We start from the raw sequence: 14,886 nt of genomic DNA, 5'->3' as shown, positions 1-14,886 counted from the left end.
AAACCTGATTATCTCACTCATGTCTTATCATAAACAAGTGAACATTTTTGTACCACATCACCATGTGTTCTGTATACACCACTGACTTTAAAGAAAATCTATTTTAGAAAAGATTTAGGAAGTTTTCTTGGTACTATTCCTTGCTTTCTTCTGCCTGGAAAGCCAATGATCTTAGTATTTGCCCACAATCAGAGAGGTAGAAAGATTATAATCAATACATCTTGACATAAAGGTGCTGCAGCCAGCTTCTACACTACATATGGCATAGTGTGCTTCGAGGGGTGGTAGCTTGCCAGCTGATCTCTGCAATACTAATCCTCTGTTACGCACCCCAAGCCAGTAATGTATTTTAGAGCAGCCCAACAGTTACTGTAAACATCTTCAAGGCCAAGCCCAGTGCAGACCTGCCCTCTGGATCAGGGAATCATAACCAGCTCCCTATCACTCCATCCCACCTCCCTTTTCCTGCACAAGTGAAACTTGGGCATAAGAGGGAATCTAGCCCACCATTTCTGACACTGATTGGTCACAAGATATCAGATCTTAAACCTATCACTAGTACATGCCTGAATATTGTCCATTCTGGGCTTTGGGTCAGTATGAATTTGGGGGCAAAGTGGAGGGGGGAGTGGATATTCTCTATTTATGGAGGAGGAGGAGGAGGAGGATGCAATTCGATGGCAGGTTGGTTTTGAAAAGAAAAACTCTGAATAGCTTGAAGCTGCTTGAGGGGCTTGGAATGTTAGAAAATGGCCTGGGGAGGGGAGGGGATGGATTAAGGAGGACAGGCAGTGAAAGGTGCATGATAGAGATGGGGTGACATTATATAAAGTATTATGAGTGTAAGATTGTGATAGCCATATTATTCATCATGAGTGACAAAGCCATGAGTAAGTCATGCAGGTTATCACGTCAACACATATTTTGTAAGTGACACAGGAAATCTTTTAGAAATATTTTAGAACACTTTAAAACATTTTATTTTGACTATATTTTATATCCCTGCACCTGTAAAACCAGATGCCATCGTTATTATCAGTACCACAGCATAGGGTTTGGGGGAATGCCAGAACTCTCTAAAAAGAAATGAAAATAGCTTTTTGCATTTAAAAATGTCAGTGTTAAACTCTAATAATTTGTACCCCTTCAAGGCTTAGAAGCAAGTATTGAGGCTCATTGGGAAGCTGGGAATCTCCCTCTCCAATACTATAAAGATCCCATTTCGAGCACTGCAATATATTTGACTTATAGGGCTTGTCTACTGTTAGTTCGCTGCAAGCTGGGTGAATCTAGCCTACACTAGCCTGCTGTGGTCTGTTTGTGTGCACCTTCCTGGTGTGCATTAACAGTCCACTAATGTGCTTTCATCAAGTCCCGTTTCAAAGAGCTCTAGATCAGAGTGCTCTAATGAACTGTTAATGCACATCACTGGAGTGCACACACACAGATCAGGCCAGTGTGGGGTAGATTCACACCTCAATTTGCCTCAGTCTAATTGTTCATGTAGACAAGTCCTAAACCTATGAGATTTTAATGTGGAGAAAACCTGTCACTACAGTAGGATTGAATCTTGCCCAACCTAGGCATCAGGCAGCAATAAATCGTGGGATTAGGGATTTCACATTTATGGGAAGGAGAAGGAAACAAGTCTGTGATAAACTGATTTATTTTAAAAAGGCAACATTTTGATGCTCAGGAGTTTGGACTGTTAGAGTGAATCCCAAAGAGATGGGCTAATGGGCAGAATGCAATGAAGCAGCCAAGGTGCATGATAAATGAATTTATCACATGAGCTCTCCAGTTTGTTACAAAGATATCACCTCCACAAATGTGGTGTAATGGAGGGCAGAACATATTTGCATTGGTTTAAAATGCCTTCTATCTAGCTTTGCAAACGGAACGGCAAGCTGGGCACCTACAGTGTACACCACCCTAGGAGTTTGAGGCTATGCTCACAGTTGACAGCTACAGAATAAGAAGGTAGCTTCTTTCATCATTAATCAGTTTTTTTCTCAAATGATAATTAGTTTCAGGAAGAGAATTTCAAAACCTGTCATAAATGTATTTGTGTGAAAAACTTTCATGTTTTGTTGTCTGGCAATATATATCACACCACTACCCCCTGTGTAGGACTAGATGTTTTCTGTTTATTCACCCTTTATTGAGGTCAAATGATAGTACCAAAAGAGAGAGAGAGAGAGGGAAAACTCTTGCAATGTCAAATGTGAATTTAAAAAAAATGGTTTTCTAATAATTTTTTAAAAAGTCATGCACACAGTCTCTAAAAATCACCCTGCACTTTACATAGTATGTGGAATAAATCTTTTGCTATCTTAATATGATATGTACAACTCATTTCCCTATGCATTTTCTTTTACTGTGTATCTTTTAAACCAATATTGTGTACGTGTGTGTGCATACAAATAGAAATAAAGTATGCTCATTGACTATATATGAATAGAATGGCATGCTTGTTAACAAAAGGGAGACCCAGGTTTAAATGCAATATTTGGTTTATTGCTCTTTCATAGAGTTGGTCTATATATTTTCCTTTCTGGGGGAAAGTCCAACATTTCGGAAAAGAAATTGTCCCAAATTGGGACAAATAGTAAACATTTTCCACACAACAGAAATTCTGAAAAAAAGTATTCAGAAACATAAAAAATATTTCATATTGATAATGTCCAATTTTTGTTTTGAAAATGTTAAAACATAAAATATTAAATATAATATTAAAACTTATCAGAGAATGTAATATAAAGGTCAGAACTAAATTATATTAAACTATAAAGGCAAACCAACACATTTTGATGTTATCAGAATGAAATGTTCCAACAGTATTGAAACAAAATGAGAAATTATTTTTAAATATTCTCATTGAAAATTACATCAAAATTGACATGTTCATGCAAAACATTTTGGTTTCAATGAAACTGTATTTTCCCACACAAAACTGTGAATTCAGAATATTTCAACCAACTCTACTCTCTAAGCTCATAGGGTGGTTGTAATAGGTGGGATATAGATGGCAATAAAATAAATAACTAAACAAGGCATGTTTTTAACATTATCTCTAAAATTTCATTTGTATGTGTTTCCCTAATGTTCGTTCGTTCGTTCTCTCTCTCTCTCCTCTTTACATTGTATACCTGCCAAAGTAAGGGCTGTGTCTTTTGTGATTGGAAAATGCTTAGCAAACTTTGGTCTCTGCCATGTTCTAAATGATAACTATGGCCCCAATCCTGCACAGAATTCTGCATGTGCTGCTGCTCAGCATGTGCGTAAGTCTTTGCAGTATCATGACCTATATGTAATGCATTTGTGTTTGCATTCCTTTCTAAAATAAAGTATTGAAATGCATTCTAGCTATGGATTTTCACTGCACTCTTTTGGAGTTTAATGAGGCCTGCTGACCAAGTTAAATATTTTACTTATTAGGTTCTTGGTTAGTCTTGGAATGATGACCTCATTGCACTTTCAGTGGTGGGGCTGTTGTGGCTGATCAGAAAAGGTGTGCTCCCCTTTAAGGACTAGAGAGCCAGATAGTGATTTGGTGCAGCAGCTTCATACTGGGAACCCCAAGTGACCAGAAGTGAGAGGGGGCGATGAATGTCCACACAGGTACAGCAAAAGCCTTCTTTTCCTTGGACCAGGTGGAGCAGCACCAAACCTCCCTCCCAAGGAAGTAGTTTAAATACCAGGTTTTGTCATGATGCGCTGTGGGCATTACACTAGCTGCTCCTTTCTCAGGGGGCTGGGAATGACTGCACAACAACTAAGGTGGTGCAGAGTTTGTCTGGGCTTACCCAGGAAGGGCAGCTCTGCTTTGAGGGGTGGGGGGAGGAAGGAGGTCAGAAACGGCTGTTAAAAAAAAAAAAAAAAAAAGTGCTCAGTGGTCAGCTTTGCAGCAATGACTCACCTCCCCACGCACCCCAGGAATGTGCATAAAGGTACGAAACCTGGGTGGGGCAAGCCTCTGTTCCACGCAGCAAGGAAGCCAGCACCCACCCTCCCTCCCCTAGTGGAGGCGAATGGCAGGCTGGGTTAGGACCTGCTGTGCACATTACACTAGTCACTCCTTTTAAAGGGGGGCTGGGAAGGAATTTTCCCCGCACCACCAGAATTGGCTTTGGTGGAGTGTGGTTTGTTCGCCTTCCCCACAGCGGGTGTGAGGGAGAACCTTTTCTGGTGAGAAGAAAAGGTGGTAGGCCATATGTCACAACTTATTTTGTAAGGTTGGGCGGATGTTCAGTGCAGGTACTCCACAGGGAGGGCAGCCCATGGCCAGATAAATAGCCTGGTACTGGATAAAGGAACAGAATGGGGAAGGGGATTGGGGACTCCTCTGATTGGTACGGCAGGGAGCCAACTCCACCCACCCCACTCCCTGTTCTCATAGCCCTCCTTAACCCTCTTACGAGGGTGGTGGATGGTAAGGTCCAAGCCATGGGTCGGCTGGGGGACCTAGATGGAAACAAAGGGGGCTGGTGGAAGCCCCGGAAATTTGATTTGAATAAGCATGGATTTGCCTGCACTGTACACTTTATCTGCCGGGTAGTCCTAGACATCTATATTATAAAGTTTCAGCCTGATTAAAACCCATAACACGTCTCCAGTCCTTCTTGCCGTGTACCCACACCCAAGGAATTTTTTCTCTCCCCACCAAATTGGCCAAGGTGGGGGCGGGGGTTGCTTTCTCCACAGTAGTTTAGTTGAGGCAAAATTGAGACAGGGGTTAGACTATGATGTCACAACTCATTATGCAAGCTTGGGGCAGATGTCCAGTGCAGACATTCTGTAGGGAAGAGATATGGTGATTTAAAAAAATGGATTGGTAAAAGATTTAAACAAAGTATGATTTAAAGGAGTGGAAGTGGGGGAGGTTTGGGGCTCCTATGACTGGTACGTCAGGAAGTCAACTCTCCCCCTCCCTATAGTGCCTCCCACCCCCACCCAAAGCATTCAAGGGTGGGGTGGCAAGGTTTGCTGGGAACCAGGATGGGTAAAGGGGGAGGGCTGACAGCAGTCCCCGCCCCGCGCCCTCCAGGTTTATGTGAATGATTATGGAATTACCTGCACTGTGCAGTTTTATCTGCCAGTTACTCACATACATTTAGGAATAAAGTTGCAGCCTAATTAAACCACATCCAGTGTCTCCTGTCCTCCTTCAGGTGTAGCTGCCAATAAGAGATGAGTAGCAGTAAAATAACTAGTGCTCTAGCTTTTAACTTAACTTTTAACGTTTCCATTAATTTTTTTGTATTCCATTCAAACAGCTCCTACCTGACCATATTTTTTTGTTTTTTCCAACTGGTTCATTTCAATAAAAAAGTAAATATTGCAGCTTGAATTGTTTTTCATTGTGACCAAAATCATGCAATCAGTTGTGGGCAATGCTGAAAACTAAAATTTGTCACTTGTCATTATGTACTTTGTGCAGTTTTCCCATTTCTGAGTTTATGGGTAAATTTCACTAAGGGCTACGAGCAGTGTCTCGAACCAGAACCAGTACAGGCAGGATCTGTTCAGACGGGGGGAGAGATAGCTTAGTGGTTCGAGCATTGGCCTGCTAAACGCAGGGTTGTGAGCTCAATCCTTGAGGGGGCCATTTGGGGATTTAGTTGGGGATTGGTCCTGCTTTGAGCAGGGGGTTGGACTAGATGACCTCCTGAGGTCCCTTCCAACCCTAATAATCTATGATTCACATGTGGCTTTTCGAATGATTCACAAGCCTTTTCTTCAAAATCCCTGCCCTTTTAACCCAGGATCTTTCATGAGTAGCCTGTCAATCAAGCTAAAATGTATAGTGGTCTTTGTATGTGGACAAAGACTAAGATGTGACCACGACATTCATTTTCACGGTTACCTAAGTTAGCAGTTGAACTCATTTCAAGTAAAGGCTGATGTACCACTCCAGTGCACCACTATCACCAGTTTGCCCACTCTCTTTGAGACAGTCCACCAGTGTTCCCACTCGGACAGACACTGCATTAGCAATGAAAGAAGAGCTGTCGAAGCAGTAAGGTCAGTGTGGGCCTAATCCTATAACTTCTTTAGGCAAATTCAGATGAGATCAGATGCCATGGGTGTTTGTGCAAGGCAGAGATCTGGGATTTGGAAGAAAACAGCCTAATTTTTAATGATGTCATTATAAATCAATCTCAAGATTGTTGTGAGTACAAGGATCTCAGAATTTAGTGGGACCAGGACAAGAAATAGAGAGTCAAGGCCCATCTGTGGGTTGTTTACTGTTGCAGTTATGCCACTTCCTTTCTTTTTTCCCATGGTTGTCTTCCCCCCGTGATGTTGGAACAACTTTTATAGTGGGGGTGCTGAAGATGGAAACCATGTATTTGGGTGGTTATTACTACTTGAAGCCAGGGGATGGGGCAGCACACTTAGTTCCAGCACCTGTGTCTTCCCTTCCTGTGTTTCCACCTACCACCCCCCTTATTTTCTTTCTCTTCTTCCTGTCCCCATTGTTCTCTCGTTACATTTTCTTAAGTCATATATTATTTTGCACATGCGTGCCAAATAAAATTACAATTTTATTTATTTATTACAACACTTTATTCCTTTTTCTTACTAAGTTTCTGAGACCTTATCTAGCATTAACATAACCTGTTCATTCAGTACAGGCAAAGTGTAGAAATGCTAAAAATCTGATAGGTGAAATGTAAAAAGGCCAGAAGTGGTCAAAATAGAGGGCCAAATTCTGTCCTCGGTTATGGTGGTGTAAAGCCAGGGTAAGTCCATTGACTCAAGAACTTTAAACAAGTCAGTACTCTTTTTGCACATTGGAAATTAACATATTCTTGCTGCTTCATAATTTAAGTATAATCCTCATGCACACACTCTTTCTTTTGGCTTGTCAGTTCTTGTTCTGATGTGAATGAATATATTTCTTTGTCAGCGTGGCATAGGGGAACAAAAAATGAACGTGGTAGTATTCTTGAAACACTACGGCTGCAGAAATACTGTATTTCAAAATTATAGCAGTGGCATGGCAATTTTTATCAGAGAGATAGCATGGCAGAAATGAAATGAGCAATGTTAGCACTTGCTGTGAAGCAGGAAATTGATAATGAAAGAGGGGACAAGGCATCAGAAATATATAATAATCTACCACATCTCTGATGTCAGGCAAAGACCTGGTCACTGTCAATCTCTTATGATCTGTACTACTGTACACCATGCTGTTGCAACTTTGCTTTGTTATAATGTGTATATATTATGTGTGCTGGACTTCATAGGAGCAAGGTTGCTTAAATGATCTAGTACAAGATTACAAAGGAGATCCTAAGTCAGGGACAATTCTAAGACAGACTTCTGCTTATCTTTGTTTAATTTTTCTTTACTACTCCTCTCCTTGTGGCTGTTCTGTAGAAACATTGTTCCCTTGAGGGTGGGAGAACTAGTAAAGCACTTTGCAAACCTAATCACCAGGTCTTGCTGCAAAATATTGTGCCTTTAAAAAAATGTTTCTCCTAACTCTCTTTATTTGCTGTCTGATAGAGTGTTGACAGTACACAGTTTAATGTCAGTGTGAAATGACATTTCTGAGCATATTCCATTTCAATATATAGCATATAAATGTGGAATTGAACAACATAAGTTTGTTATGAGCAGAGCTTCACTATCATTAATGTCAAATTATTCCAATTTTTCCACCTCACTTGATTTCACCTGCTTCATATTTCTGTCTCTGTCTATAAAAGAGTCTATCTGGAATTTTATTGTTTCGCTGAGAAATATAAAGCTGAACAAAAATATTTATTACTTATGATGGGAGATATTGTTTCTATTGTGTAATGCTTAAAAACCTTCACCATTTGGGGGTAAATTAAGTTAGGTGCCCAGGTTCCAAAGTTTTGCTTTCTGGAAGGAGCCTCTTAAAATAAGCAGCAATCTAATAAATGTAGATTGGGAAACTGTTTGCAGCTGTTCATACATTCAGGGTGTGCCCCATTTAAATAACAATAGGATGATAAGGAATTCTTCAGATGGAATTATTATTCCATATGTAGTTGTTTTAAAACAGTGGGTCTCAAACTTTTTTACTGGTGACCCCTTTCACAGCAAGTCTCTGAGTGCAACCCCCCTAATAAATTAAACACACTTTTTTATATATTTAACACCATTATAAATGCTGGAGATAAGCAGGGTTTGGGGTGAAGGTTGACAGCTCATGACCCCCCATGAAATAACCTCATGACCCCTTGAGGGGACAACCCCCAGTTTGAGAACCCCTGTTTTAAAACATTTGAGCTGGTTGCTTTTAAAATTGCATTTATAATGGAGTCTGAAAAATGTTTTTAAAAAAACATTCTTTGGAATAATGTATAAAATAATATTTTTGTAGTGACACACAGGATTCTAAAATAGTAAGCCAAGATCAATGCTGGTGCAACGAAATGCAATTCCAATGGCTTCTATGTAGTTGCACATATTTAAGCTCCCGTTGAAGTGAATAGGAATCTTTCCATTTAACGTAGAGGCTTGTATCAAGCTCCAGGAATTAATTTGGTCCAATGTCCTTTGCACAAGTCTTGCACTGGCCCAGATCTCTGGAATTTTTTGTATAACATAAAATAATCAAATATCTCATTTAATTCAATTTATCCACATGTGTATGTACTTTGCTGGATCAGAGCTAGCGTATTCAACACCTGGCTGGATTGAGTCTTGTTAGAAAACTTTCTCCAGAGATGTTTAAATCTCTTTAAATCATGAATTTCCATATAGTATGCAAGATTAGTGTGGCAGAGAAGTGTTTGAAATTTTTGGGTTTTGCTTTGTGGAATTTTTTTGTTTGGGGAGGTTTGCTTTTATTTGTGCTCTAAAGATACAGATTTTGGTGTGAAATCTTACAGAATCCTGCCAGGTGGGGTCCACCTAAATGTCCTTACCAGCTGTCATCATCTCCTCCTTAGAAGTAAACCTCTCTTGACTTCAGTAGGAGCTACATATGTCCAGGAACTGTAGTATCACGTAGAAAAAAACAGAAAAAGAAACTTAGTCCTTTAATGTACCATTCCCCACATATCATCTCTCTATTGGCATTTATACTATGGTACGTGACCTCTTCTCACTTTGATTTAAAAATCATATTTTTGTGAAGTATTGACATCAAAGACTCTTGACTTTGCAATAGTTTCTGACTCTTGAGGCTATGTGCTGAAGAGAAGGCCCGTCTCCTGTAAAAATTGTGACTCAGAGGTGACACATGGAGGGGGAGGGATTTCCACGCAGGGTGATGTCCCCCTTTCCCCCTGCCCAATTTATGCCAGGGTTTATATTTTTATTTCTTTTGTTGCAGGGAGTGGGTTCAAAATACCTGCTTCCCCACTATCAACACTAACGCATTGCCTCTGCCTTGTGTAATGTTTGTCATTTCCTCTTGTATTGATAGTGACACTGCTTATGGGGTCTGTTTGTAATTTTTGCTTTCCTTGTGTAATGTTGCAGAATTTGCTTCCTGGATAGTTAGAGTGGAAATTTGCTTCTGTGTTGCTTGTCTCCCTTGTTTATTGCATTCTCTGCTCTTCTCTGAAGAAAGAGGGGAATCTTTAGAGACTAGGCATGAGGTTACTTTGCTGTAGAGGAGTTCGTCAAACATTCTATCTCCTTTGTCTCCACATTTACTCTAGATCTAAGAGAGTGAGGGGTGAATGGTTATATGAACCATCAGGGGTTTGTGTCTTTCTTACATCTTGTGTAGTTAGAGGCTCCTGAGATTCATGTGGCTCCATGCAAATATGGGATCTGCAGAGATTAAAGCATTAGGCAATATCCAGAGTACCTGAGTGTAAAAATTTTATGTTCAGCTTAAGTTTATTTGCTTGAGTCCAGGGGATTTTTTTTGCTCACACTACAGAAGTCTAACTGTTATATATCAAATTTTTGAAATAGTTGTTTCAGCTTTGATGTTTTCCCACAAGACCTGTATTCCAGCATTAGATTCAGAATGTTTTTATGATAGTAACAACTGTACAGTACCTCTCAATCTGTCATAGCCTAAATGTGGAACAAAAACTTAAAACGAAGGACTGAAAAAATATTAGTGCAAGAAGATAATAATGTCTTGGATTCATTCTCAAGGAAAATTCTGCATTGTAGGATGTCAAGTTGTACTGTCAAAACAATAATACAAGTGAGAACTTTAGCTTTCTTGGGGAAGGATGCAAATTTCAGTCTAAAATAAAGGACTCTCTTATAATGGCAGATGATTGTGATGTACACTATCAATCAGATCTCTTTTTATAATGCTGTTGAGTAACCAGAGTCAATGCTGTGACTGTCAGTTCGCAGATCTCGATCCATATCCCTGGAATGCAGTCTAGGACAGTCATATTGCATGACTTCTCTGGGAAACTTTTTTAAAAGCTGAGAAAGTCTTGTGGCCCAGCAGATACTCACCACCATACACGAAATCTAGATATAAGTGCTGAGCTTGGGAGCAGTTAAGGGCTTTGTGGAGATGGATAATGCTCATTACTCTGGTTATGGGTAAAGGAAGATGGCTGAGATTATCTAAAAAGATAGATAATTATATCAATAATTGGTAGACTAGTACTGGAGTTCCCTCACTCTATCTTCTAGACCAAAATCATGTGCATATTTCAGGGCCTGTGTAGAAGTAGAGAGACAGGGAACTCTCTCACTGGAGACCTGGTGTGGTGTGTTCTTGGACAGGAGTATTTCCCAGTGGTCTGAGTGACACAGAAATAAAGAGAAATATGGCTCATGAAAGAAACTGCAGAGGTCAAATTTAGAAATCCTCATTGTTACCATCTAGGTTGTGGATTCAGGTCCCAGCCTGGATACTTGGAGAGTGCACTGTGGCCAGGAAGGAGGTCTATGCACTAGTAGTTTGGGGCTAGAGAGGACATGCAGAAGGAGAGACAACCACTGCCCTACCTACCCTGCTGCATCCTTGAAAAAAATTTGAAACCTTTTCAGTAGTAGTCCATTTATTATGGTGGAGAAGTCACCAGACCATAGTTAGGGTTAATCAGGATTTTCAGTTTCTCAGGGTAATGATTTCTTAATATTTTCTAAATCTTTAGGGAATAAATAAAACTTGAAAAAATAGAGATTATAGTTTTGAAGCAGGTCTAATTTTCTATGTATCGGTTATATATATGACTCTTTTCCTGTGAAATACTGTTTAAAAACAGGTCAGAAAATAGATTTGGGATCAAAGTGTTTCACCATCATCTCCAGTGTGTATTATTTTGAAATGTGGGTACTTTTATAAACTGCAATTTCATACCATTGTGTTTATAAGTCAACATTCTTTATAAGGAAGAAATTGGCAAAGGAGAAAATAGATGCCATTTTCAGGGGTGATCTAAGGACTTCTATTCAGTTATTAATGTATTAGGAAATAAATATCCCAAAATAAATAGATTATAGTTTGTAAGGAAAATATTGTTCTTTTCTTATGAAATGGGGAGTGAGGTAGGAAATGCAGGGATATTCGTCAATTTCCTGCTGTTGTGTTTATAAGATACTCCAATGTTATTCATAAAGGAATTTCTAGATAAGCCAACATTAAATTAAAATTCAGAAATGAAAACTTCATTTTAACATGAGTTATGGTTGCTCTTTATCAACCCATAAAATAATTAGGAAATAGAACGTAAAGGAGTAAATTTCAACTACAAGTTTAGAATAGGGTATGACAACTCATATGGAAAATTTGGAAAGAGTCCAGCGGAGGGCAACAAAAATGATTAGGGGTCTGGAGCACATGATTTATGAGGAGAGGCTGAGGGAACTGGGATTGTTTAGTCTCCAGAAGAGAAGAATGAGGGGAGATTTGATAGCTGCTTTCAACTACCTGAAGGGGGGTTCCAAAGAGGATGGAGCTCGGCTGTTCTCAGTGGTGGCAGATGACAGAACAAGGAGCAATGGTCTCAAGTTGCAGTGGGGGAGGTCTAGGTTGGATATTAGGAAACACTATTTCACTAGGAGGGTCGTGAAGCACTGGAATGCGTTACCTAGGGAGGTGGTGGAATCTCCTTCCTTGGAGGTTTTTAAGGCCCGGCTTGACAAAGCCCTGGCTGGGATGATTTAGTTGGGAATTGGTCCTGCTTTGAGCAGGGGGTTGGACTAGATGACTTCCTGAGGTCCCTTCCAACCCTGATATTCTATGATTCTATGATTATTATCTTTACAAATCACACTCCCATGTAAATTCCAACCAAAAAATGTAATACATTTTAGGGGGGGATATCTAATAATAAGCATGCTTGAAACAATTATGGTTAGTGATTAACATATTGTTAACATGGTTGTTTTTACACTTAGAACTGTTTTAACTTATAAATGGGATTGCAGTCCGCTTTCTAAACCATATCAAAAAAGGCACTGGCAAGAACCACCCTAAACATGAGGCGGTGTGAACAACCCAAAGGGAACTAGGTTTGGTTATAGAAAGTTAAAGTATAACGATATTTCTTCATACCTGGAATACTTGGCAGAGCTTATAGAAAGCTTTTGTTGGGAAGGATAGATACAAAGATAATTTTTATGCAAAGTCTTAATTTAAATCTTATAATTTTAATAAGTACCTTCAGTTATTTCAATTTGTATTTTGGTAGAGATAAGGATGGGTGTGTAGCAAGGTCTCAGTTGGTCCGCAGAGCCGCTGGGGGCAGTGGGGAGCTACTGCCTCGCCGAAAGGCCTTGGTCACACCTCTCCATCAATGAGGAATTAGTGGATGGAGGTGTGCCGTCGCAGTTGGTGTGACACAGGAGTATCAGCTAGAATCCGTGGCATGCCCCTCAGACAGGGGAGCGTCGGCAAGAGTCCGTGACGTGCCCCTCAGGCAGGGGAGCGCCGGCAAGAGTCCATTATGTGCCCCTCAGGCAGGGGAGCGCCGGCAAGAGTCCATTATGTGCCCCTCAGGCAGAGGAGCGCCAGCAAGAGTCCGTGACACACCCCTCAGGCAGGGGAGCGTCGACAAGAGTCAGGGACGCGCCCCGAGGTGGGGTGGCAGGGGTAGTGGAATGCAGGCCCACCCAACTCCAGTGCGTTCCAGCCCAGGGCCCTGACAGTGGTGGCAGGAGAGGATCCCGCCACTGGGTCAGCGGGGATCCGTCCACAACACACTGATCAAACACTAACTCAACCCACTGTCCAGTTTCTCCCCTGGGCTACTTCCTACCTAGTCTCTCAAGTGGGTCTCTCTGGTTCCTCCAACTCATTGGGGTATTCAGCCGCCGGTAGCTCCAGCTCACCATCAGCATTGGGCTCACTTGGGCTCAGGTCACTGCTCGGCTCCTCCAGTTCCTCGGGGTACTCTGCTGCCGGCAGTCCTGGTAGCCCAAGTCCTTCTTCTGGGTCAGGTTTCCCCTGGTCCAGGGCATCCCCTGGTTGGGCAGCAGGGTCCACAGGGAACAGCGAACAGCCTGTGTCTGTCTCCCTCCCTGGTGCTGCCCTGACTGGGCAAAGGGCCCTGCCTTTTGTACTTCCTATTTCACCCCTCCCCTTCCAGGGGCTGAAGTAAGTTTGGCCTGGCTCCGCCCACTCAGACTGAGAGAGTGGCTCTTTACCCTCTGGTTCAGAGGGAGGCCATCCCGGCTCCCTACAGGGGGTATGGTTTTATAAAGACAATAAAAAATATGATTTGTCATATCCTATTCCAAACTTGAAGTTTAATCCTTATCTTTGTATTTCCTAATTTGTTATGGTTTGATGGAGAGCAGCTGGGATCTATAACTCATGTTTAAACAGTGTTTTGTTTCTGAATTTTAATGCAAACACATATTTGTGTGGAGTATATATTCTGTGACATTTGATTAATTATTTAGGACCAGATTCTTATTCCTTTACTAAGACTGAGTAGTACCTTACTCGGTGATTAACTCTACTGATTTGAAAGGGACTGTTTGGGGTACTTCCTAGAGTAAGGGTGGCAAACCAGGCCCTTAATTTGCCAATTTATTTTATAACTTTAAAGCAATTAAAATTGTTTAACTAACAAATAACATAAACCATATAAATAAGATCTGCCATTTATTCTTCCAAATAACCCACACATTTTAGTATGATCTATTATTAAGGGCCAATTTCAGACACTTTCTCATGCTGAATAGCATCTTACTCCACAAACAGTTCCATTGGCTTTCAGGGGACCACTCATGGAGTAAGGGTATTAGAATCTATGTCAAGATTCCACTGCCCTTACTCACGTTGAATAGCACCTTACTCCAGGAGTAGTGCCATTGTAATCAATGTGACTAACAGTGGCAGAATTGGGTTCTTATAGCCTACGTCACTTTGAAATGTCACTCAGTTGTGAAAACCAGCATATGTGAGAGTAGACTCAGGCCTAGGGTATATGATCTAAATCAATGGTATATATTTATCACTTATTTAAAAATATATACTGCACACTGGTGATAATACAGACTGAGGCTCGGGAGCCGCAAGTGACTCTGTAATGTGTCTCCTGCGACGCTTTGCAACACATGATATTAAAACACCGTGTGCTTTAATTATTAACCAATCAGGATGCTTTTTCTTGTATTATTAACCAATTGTAATTGATAAAATAGTAATACTCAGTCATTTTGCTGTGAGAATTTATAAATATATATATTTATAAATATTTAGCTTTTTTAAAATTATATAATATTATATATATCTATATATATAATAAAAAATAAATATTTCCCCTGTCATACAGTTTAAATATGAATATATAGTACTATAGTAAATGAAACAATGAATTCACACGACTGTGGCTCTTTGAAGTAATGTTGATCACTAATTTGGCTCCTGAACCATTGAGGTCTGAGTATCACTGCTATACACAGGGCCGGCTCTGGCTTTTTGGCCGCCCCAAGCCAAAAACAAAACAAAAAACAAAAACG

At 40.5% G+C, this 14,886-nt stretch overlaps 1 protein-coding gene across 8 annotated transcripts in view; it reads left to right on the top strand.

Moving 5' to 3' along the window:
- The window catches only part of PTPRM (protein tyrosine phosphatase receptor type M), a 698,330-nt gene that overhangs the window by 550,099 nt on the left and 133,345 nt on the right, over nt 1–14,886 (top strand). The gene's annotated exons all lie outside the window — the stretch shown is intronic.

Source organism: Terrapene carolina, unplaced genomic scaffold (assembly GCF_002925995.2).
Source record: "Terrapene carolina triunguis isolate 2854851 unplaced genomic scaffold, T_m_triunguis-2.0 Scaffold58, whole genome shotgun sequence".
In the NCBI taxonomy this organism is placed as follows: domain Eukaryota; kingdom Metazoa; phylum Chordata; order Testudines; family Emydidae; genus Terrapene; species Terrapene triunguis.
Note: the sequence above shows the minus strand (reverse complement) of the source record. Positions and strands in the feature narration are given on the sequence as shown.